This window comes from Artibeus jamaicensis, unplaced genomic scaffold (genome assembly GCF_021234435.1).
Source record: "Artibeus jamaicensis isolate MK-2021 breed Jamaican fruit bat unplaced genomic scaffold, CSHL_Jam_final contig_76, whole genome shotgun sequence".
NCBI classification, from domain to species: Eukaryota; Metazoa; Chordata; class Mammalia; order Chiroptera; family Phyllostomidae; genus Artibeus; species Artibeus jamaicensis.
Genome location: NW_026521954.1, coordinates 4,226,328 through 4,233,324, shown reverse-complemented (window position 1 = coordinate 4,233,324; position 6,997 = coordinate 4,226,328). Strand labels below are relative to the sequence as shown.

Sequence of the window (6,997 nt, the reverse complement as noted above, 5' to 3'; positions counted from 1 at the left end):
TCACGCCGCACAGTGCCTTTAACACACAGCATTGCATTGCCTTAGGGCATTGCGTCATCACGCTGGTTTAGAGGAACAGGAGACTATTCTTGTTGCAGCTGTTATCATTCCAGGAAATGTCTTTACAAAGATAACAAAAGTCAGGTAACGTGGAAGAGGGCATGGCCAACACACAGGCCGCACAGGCTGGCTACATTCACAATGCCGGGTACCCACTGTGTGGCCCTGGCTGGGAAAGTTGCTTAACCTCACAGAGACTCCTTTTATTCATCCACCAGATAGGTATCTTCTGACTGGTAGGAAAGATGATGAATACAGAGTGGCTGCAATAGGGACTGATACAGAAGAGGAGTCATTAGAATGACTGTGCAAGGAGCTTTGGAATTCTGTGCAAGCCTTATGCTGTTATACTCTGAGGTGGAAAGACTTCGGGATATGATATGAAGAAAAGTAAGGTATAGAACAGTATAGAGAGTGTGACTGCATTTGTGTAAAATCTGGTCTATAAGACATCTGCATAGGTGATCTTGCAAAGCATTGTTCCATGTACTTTACAAGTGTTAATGCATAAAGGTGCTGAGACAAGTACTATCATTATTCCCACCCAAGGGAGACAGGGGAGAGTAGTTAGTAAACTGTCTGAGCTTGTACCACTGGTCAGAGGTGGGGCTGGGCTTTGAACCCAGATGCAATCTATCTCTTGTGTCTATGTGCTCCAGCGTTACACTATGGTGCCTATAAGACACCAGGCATCTTTATAAGATGTCTTTATAAGACGTCTTTATAAGATTCCCACTCAGAGGAAGACAGAGAGAGAGCAGCAGGCCATTCTGGAAACAGAGGCAGAGACTGGAGTTCTGCAGCCTCGAGTCAAGAAATGTCTGGAACCCCCAGAACCCAGCAGACCTGCCAACACCTGGTTTTGGACTTCCGGCCTCCAAAACTATTAAGAGAATAAATTTCTGTGGTTTTAAACCACGCAATTTGTGGGAATTCCTCATGGCAGACACAAGGGTCTGCATACATATGCTGATATACGCATAATTTTTTCTGAGAGGATACTTTGAGTGAGTGAGCCAAGGGAGAGACGTATTTTTATTACCATTGTATATGCTCTTTTGCTCCATTTGAATTTTAAAAATATGCACATACATTACTATTTCATGCATTTTTTCTTTATGAAATGAAGTGGCATCATGGTGGGGGAAGGAAAACAGTGTAATATGAACACAGACAGAGCTGCCTTTCTCTTTCTCTAGGAAAAAAATGTATTATTAGTGTTTGAAACAAACTTTATAAAAATTATCAAAATACACAAACCACATAAAATAAGATTGATAACTTAGATATTAAATATTGGTATTAAACCCAAATTATCTGCTGCATTAGAAAGAATCAGCCAAAGTTTGGGATTGGCTGATCCCAAAAGATTGATATACAAAATATATAAATAATTTCTACAGATCAATAAAAATAACTAAGAAGTCCAATGGGAGGATTAGCAAAGACTATAAACAGATGAATAACAGAAAAATAAATAGAAATATCTCAAAAGTATGATAAGGAAACATCCTTATTAAATATGGGATATATAAATTAAGGGAATCAGGAGACACCATTGAGATGGACAAAAACATGAAAGCATCTAACAACATCAAAACGTTGGTATGAATGTGAGAAAACAGCTGTCAAACACATCCAGAGATTCTGACTTAAATTGTGTGGGATGGCGCCAGACATCAGTATTATTTTAAAAGCTCTTCACGTGATTCCATTCCAACACAGTGAGGATCAGACTGAGACAGAGCAGTTTCCTGAGACCAAAACCCAGTCCGGAACACATCACCCTCTACTGGTTCCTGTTTTCTCAATTGCATCCTTCACACTTCACAGCCTGGAGGAGAGAGAGCCATCCTTAACTCTCAGCTGCTACTTCCAGATCACTGTTCCTCCCTGCACCTCTGAAACCTACCCCTCCTGATTGCAGTGGTCCACAGAACCTCATCACACCCTCATGCATATTTTAGTGCCGCTCACTGTCTAAGCCCAATACCACCCCTGCCGTACGTAACTCTAGTGATTTCAATAGCTATGTAGACATTCTTTCATTCCCCTGGCTTCTTAGGTATTTGATATTCCCTCTCCTAATGATCTTTCCCTGCAAGCTGCTCATCCCTGCACTCCCCTATTATAACCCAGGTATTATGATTACCAATGGATATCCCCTCTCCATAGTCTCATTTGCCAGCATCCCACTTTCCAGGTGCCACCTCCAACTCTTTCCCTCTGGTGCCAACAATTCCTTACCCACTGCACTGGACTGAAAGATCATGATCCACCCTTTCAATCATCTCTCTGCATTCACCCGCAGCTCCTTGACTCTTCTCTCCTCAACCTGGGTTAAATCCAACCAGCCACTGGACTACACCAAGCCTGAGCAGCTGAATGTGGTTGGAAAAATACACACTGATGATGACTGTCACACTCAACATTCATGACGGGGTCCAACCTCCAGAGGGGGCAGCAGTACTACCTGTCCCACTCCCCTTCCCCAGCCCAGGGACGCTCCCCCTCTCACCTCACACCTCCTGCTCTCTCTTACACTTCCAACACCTCCTTCCTTCACCCTCCCAGCTGCTGCTGATGGTGCTTTATTTTTCACGAAGAAATAGCTGCAACCAGAAGAGCATTTCCACATGTGTGTTACATGCCATTACACTATGACCACACTACGACTGAGTGACGTCCCCAGTGTCCCATCCTCAGCAGCCCTGCTCGGCTCCTGCAGACTCCTGCCTACGGCTCTTTTCATGGAGTCAATCCCTCTCCTCTTGGTCTTCCCCTTTCCTTTCTGCCCTCTGTTTTCCTGGCGCTGTTGTCTGGGAAAGACGATGTGCCCCAAACAGGACAGCTTCAATGCTGTCATTTTAGCCTCCAGGGATGTTTCCTGCCTAATTTTCTCTAGGACGCACTCGTTCGTCTTTCTGGGAGTCCAGGGCATCTGCGGAGCTCTCCTCCAACACCATGTTCCAACTGAATTTACTTTCTTTCCCACCGGCCTTTTCCACAGTCCAGCTTTGCTTTGTAAGTAGTAACTGGGAATCTGAGGATGTGGATGATCTTAGTCACATCCCCCGTCCCCCGCCCCCTGCCCAAACTCTACTAGCCAACCCACTCTATCTCCTGAGTAAACTCCCTGTGTCAAGAGCCAGGTCGTCCCTGCCGAGCCCTTAACCCCACTCCTGCTCGCCCACTGAAGGAAGCCACTTTCGCAGTCAGACTCTCGACTGCATCATCATTTGTCTCTAATGTACGATTCCAGTCAGCACGTAATGCTACAATTTCCCCATATTTAAAAATATATTCTAAAAGTAAAAGCCAAAAATAAATTCTTTCCTTTGAACCTACAACATTTCCCTCTCTCCTCTTTTTTATACCAGAACTCCTTGGAAAAGTGGTGTTTTACTCACTGCCTCTGATTATTTTTCTCCCATCCCCTGCAGCCCGCTCCGAATAGGTTTCCTTCCCCACCACTCCAGAGAAATCGCTCATCAGGGTTACCAACGACCTCCACATTGCCAAGTCCAAGGGTCGATTCTCGATTTTCTTTTTTTAATTACATAGTATTGATTATGCTATCACAATTATCCTAATATTTCCTCTTTGCCCGCTACAACCTGCACCCCCACTCCCTCATGCAACACCCCCCCACCTTTGTTCATGTCCATGGTCATATGTACAAATTCTTTGGCTGCTCCATTTCCTATGCAGTACTTTACATCCCCATGGCTCTTCTGTACCTACCATTCTTAATCTCTTCACCTCTTCACCCATTCTCCCACACACCCACTCCCATTTCTTTAACCTTAGGTATTTTAATTATGATGTGTCTTGGCGTGGGCTTCTTTGCATCCATCTTGTTTGGGACTCTCTTTGCCACCTGGACTTGCATGTCTATGTCCTTCAGCAAATTAGGGAAGTTTTCTTTTTTTATTTTTTCAAATAAATTTCCAATTTCTTGCACTTTCTCTTCTCCTTCTGCACCCTCATGAAGTGAATGATGGATTGTTTAAAGTGGTCCCATGCGCTGCTTACACTATCTTCATATTTTTTGAATTCTCTTTTCTTCTTGTTCTGAACAGTTGTTTTTGTTTCCTGTGTTCCAAATCATTGATTTGATTCTTGGCTTCATCCACTCTCCCGTTGTTTTCTTGTAAACTGTTTATTTCAGTTAGTGTATCCTTCATTTCTGACTGGATCATTTTTATGCTGTTGAGGTCCTCACTAAGTTACTTGAGCATCCTTATAACCAGTGTTTTGAACACTGCATCTGACAGATTGCTTATCTCCATTTCATCTAGCTCTTTCTCTGAAGTTTTTTGATCTGTCCTTTCATTTGGGCCTTGTTTCTTTGTCTCCTTGTTTTGGCAGCCTCCCTGTGTTTGTTTCTATGTATTAGATAGAGCTGCTTTGACTCTGTGTCTTGGTAGCATGGCCTAAGGTAGTAGGTGTCCAATAGGTTCCAGTGTCAGCCTTCCCTGTCACCCAAGCTGGGTATTCAAAGTGTGCCCTTTGTGTGGGCTGAGTACACCCTCCTCTTGTAGTTGAGCCTTGGTTGCTGATGGCAGATCAACGGGAGGGAGTTAACCCAGGCCAGTCATCTGCAAGGACTGGTTGTGACCACTTACCACCAAATTTGCCCTCCAAGGAGAATCAGGTGTGCAGTGGCAGGGTGGCAGTGCTTTGATGTGGTCTGTACCTGTACACTAGGTGTGTTGGCCCTGGGGTTTCCCAGGTGGTGCAGGCCAAGATCAGTCCCCACCTGCGTTTTTCCCAGGGCCACCCTGCCTGAGTTATAAAGCAATCCGATATGGCAGCTTCTTCTACTGGGCTTGGAGACTTCCAGGCATAGCCAAGCTGTGCATCTAGGCTACTAGTTGCCATGCCTGGGGCTCACTGAGGCCACCTGCTGCTTGTTTGAGAAGATTTAGGAAGTTGTGAAACATGAGCCATCCATACAGAAAAGCAGCTGGGGTAGGCCTGTAAACTGGGTGGGTTGGAGTCTCAGGGGACCTCCAGGGCAGGGCAACCGGAGCATTAGCCAGGTTGATGGAGTCTCAGATATGACATCAGTCTGCTGACTCTGTGGGGGCAAGGCCCAGAAGACGGATGATGGCCTCTGCTCACCTTCATGCCAGATACCTCAGCCTCCCCCTGCACACCCTGGTGCCCTTCAGGCAGCCTCCCTGGTGCAGGAGCCCAGAGGGAGGGAGGGAGTCTGAGTGAGTCCGTCCTGGAGTGCGAGTTCTTTAAGAGGAACTGCTTGGGGCTCCAGAAGTTTCTTCCACCAACGCAATCCCCACTGGTTTTTACAACTAGAAGTTGTAGGGACTCATCTTCCTGGCATGAGAACCCCAGGCTGGGGGGCCTGGTATGGGGCTGGGAGTACTCACTCCTGAGATATCTCTCCCAAAATTATATCCACCACGTGTGGGTGAGGGACCAGCCTGTTCTGCACCTGCACCCTTCCTACCAGTCTGGATGGGTGTGGCCTCTTTAACTCTGTAGTTGCCAGACTTCCGTTCAACTCGATTTATGATGTTGCTGAGTGATGTTCTACATTTTAGTTGTAATTTTGATATGGTTGTACAAAAAGGCGAGCCATTTTTGCCTATGCCTCCATCTTGACCAGAAGTCCTCTTTCACTCCAGATTTTTTTAAAAGAATAAAAAAACTTTTAAGTTGCAGAAAAATAAAAGTTTTGAAGTAAAACCTGGTGGGCTTGGAAACAACAACATTCGAGCAAAAGGGCACAGTTTACAGTCAACAACAAAACTTGCTGCTAGGATTGCTTGATTAATATTCTTTTGTTTTGGGTCACAGGAGCAAAGGAAACCAGTCCCACAAAAGAGACGGTCTGATTGGGACAGCAGAGAGGGGCAGGTGCAGCAAAGGTTTGAGCTGTCCCCCGGGCAAGAACGTTTTGTCCATAGGACATCAAAAGACACCTGTCCCACCTGGAACACAATTTGCTAACACAATTGCAGAACTCAGAAAGAGTCGCTGTTTTAAAGATTATAAAATACATACGTAGTTTTACAAGAATAGGCTTATTTATACTAAGCGGGTACTCTTCTCAGCTTCCCCTGCCCTTGACTTAATGTTCCAATATGGCCTTCCTCCCATGTCAGTGAATCCGACCTGCAGACATAATTCGTAATGGCTACAGTGTACCTGACTGTCGGGAGTTAATTTACTCCACCAGCCCTTTATTGTGGGACAGGCTGCTTCCGGTTTCCCCCGGTGTAAACAGCTGCAATAAACATATCTGCACATTCGACTCTTAGGACACATTCACAGATGCGGGGCCAAAGCTAACGGATTTGAGTTTTGACCCACATTTCCAAATAGACCTTGTAGAAAGTGCTTTTGTTTGTTTGGTCCCTCGGTTTTAAAATCAGACCGCACTCCCACAAACAGAGTCAGAGAAAGCTATTTAACGCACAGTCTGCAGACCGCAAGCTTTCGCTGAACTTCAGGCCCCCCTTCCCAGCACAACTCGGCGGACTCCTCAGGGCACTTGTAAAAAGGAAGGAAAGGGATCCAGCGAATGCCGAGACCCGTTCTGCGTGGGGCGGACGCCCCTCCGGCTCTCGCTGCAGGAACAAAGCTGGAAAACCCAAGTTTCTCGGGGAGGGTGAAAGCGCAGCTGGGACCCTCCCAGGCCCGGGGAAGCGGGTACCGAAGCCCCCAGCTGCACTCCTGGGCCTGCGAGGAGCACGCGGGGCAGGCCCGACCCGGGGCCAGCCAGGGGCGGGGCGCTCGGCCGCGAGTCCCCTCCAGGCCCGCCCTCCGGCCGCGTCCCCGCAGGCCCTGCCGACGTGGCGGGGCGGGACCCGCCCGGAGCTCCAGCGCGCACTCGCCAGCCCGAGCGGTAAGATCCCGGGGCACCCTCTCCCCGTCCCCTTCTCCCGGGCAGCGGGGACGAGGGGTGGTG

At 47.1% G+C, this 6,997-nt stretch overlaps 1 protein-coding gene across 1 annotated transcript in view; it reads left to right on the top strand.

The window, feature by feature from the left end:
- Positions 1 to 6,880: 6,880 nt before the first annotated feature.
- The window catches only part of FAM114A1 (family with sequence similarity 114 member A1), a 59,432-nt gene continuing 59,315 nt past the window's right edge, over positions 6,881 to 6,997 (top strand). Inside the window, exon 1 of the mRNA XM_053672421.1 lies at positions 6,881 to 6,934. The gene's annotated coding sequence lies outside the window, so the exon portion shown is untranslated. The remainder of the gene's footprint in view (positions 6,935 to 6,997) is intronic.